General features: G+C 45.2%; 1 long non-coding RNA gene across 1 annotated transcript in view; it reads right to left on the bottom strand.

Annotated features, from left to right (window-relative positions):
- The window catches only part of LOC109306111, a 17,103-nt gene extending 16,624 nt beyond the window's left edge, over positions 1–479 (bottom strand). The window contains exon 1 of the long non-coding RNA XR_002099859.1: positions 319–479. This is a non-coding gene — a long non-coding RNA (uncharacterized LOC109306111). The remainder of the gene's footprint in view (positions 1–318) is intronic.
- Between the last annotated feature and the right edge of the window lie 207 nt (positions 480–686).

The raw sequence follows: 686 nt of genomic DNA on the forward strand, positions 1-686 counted from the left end.
TTTAAATAAATAAATAAATAAATATATAAATAAATATATATATATATAGTGGCCGGGTGGGGATGAAAAACAAAATCTCTTTCCCTGGGGCTCATCTGCCACACTTTGGAATGATGGAACAACAAAAAAGTTAATTCCTCAAGGAGAAAGGGTGTAGTAAATCATCCCAAAAGCAGGATAAAAGAACACTGATTTATTAGTAGATTCCCCGCAGGTTGTCGAGAACCCCAGGTGTTCTCACAGCCTGCAGTCTTCCTTTTGCTCTTCACCAATGTGCAGCCCACTCCCCCAACCCAGTCAGGTCGACTCCAGTCCCACTCTCTTTTCTCTTTCTTGCCGGTACCAGCGGATCCTTTCTCTGTGGGACCTTCTCTCAGCCAGTATGTTTCTCCTCTCTTCCTCATCTCCTTGTTTCGCCAGTCACCGTGGTTACCTCCACCAGTCTTATCAGCAAGCTGTTCCAGTACTGGGTTTGCTGCTCCTGGTATCCCCAGTGAATCTCTCTATACCATGCCCCGGAGACCAAAGGAAACCCCCTTGACATGGACTTAAGTAGCTGCTGGCTTCAAATCAGTTAAGATTCACCTTGGGTGCAATCCCCTTCCCAAATCTGTTTACTAAGCAATTAACTTGCCCTATCTATGACCTGACTGTCTCCCTCACCCCTACCCACAACTTTGTAACAT

The sequence above is a fragment of the Crocodylus porosus genome, unplaced genomic scaffold (assembly GCF_001723895.1).
Source record: "Crocodylus porosus isolate Cpor-Errol unplaced genomic scaffold, CroPor_comp1, whole genome shotgun sequence".
NCBI classification, from domain to species: domain Eukaryota; kingdom Metazoa; phylum Chordata; order Crocodylia; family Crocodylidae; genus Crocodylus; species Crocodylus porosus.